At 28.3% G+C, this 441-nt stretch overlaps 1 protein-coding gene across 1 annotated transcript in view; it reads right to left on the reverse strand.

Moving 5' to 3' along the window:
• LOC119589302 (zinc finger and BTB domain-containing protein 7B-like) overlaps positions 1-441 on the reverse strand; it is a 53,190-nt gene that overhangs the window by 2,288 nt on the left and 50,461 nt on the right. The window lies entirely within an intron of this gene.

Consider the following 441-nt stretch of genomic DNA (forward strand, 5'->3'; position numbering starts at 1 on the left):
AAGGTATAAAAAGAAAAACAAAAAAGGTTATTTATAGGGAATACAAATACTACAAAGCGAAGTCTTGGGTTTCTAAACTCTTTCCATTTGATTTTAATTAAAATGTCCAATTATCTTGCCGTACCATTAATTATTGCCAATTATTCGAGTAAATGCTTGAAAACCAAAAACAGATTACTGCGCAAAATACAAAAGAATTGTTTTGACAAAACTACTTTTTATTTTTTTTTATTATTAATATTTCGTTATTTTTCCTCAACTATAACTTTGACTGTCAAAGCTGAAGTACGATCTCATCTGGAATTTCTTTATTATCATGTTTTAATAGAAATTATTTAATTAAAAGAGCAAATCTTAAGGCGATTAAGAAGAAAAAAGACAGCTGATCTTAGTGCCTTCCGGTAAAACTTCAAAACAGCTGATCTTTGTGCATTTCCAGAG

This window comes from Penaeus monodon, chromosome 25, assembly GCF_015228065.2.
Source record: "Penaeus monodon isolate SGIC_2016 chromosome 25, NSTDA_Pmon_1, whole genome shotgun sequence".
Lineage (NCBI taxonomy): Eukaryota > Metazoa > Arthropoda > Malacostraca > Decapoda > Penaeidae > Penaeus > Penaeus monodon.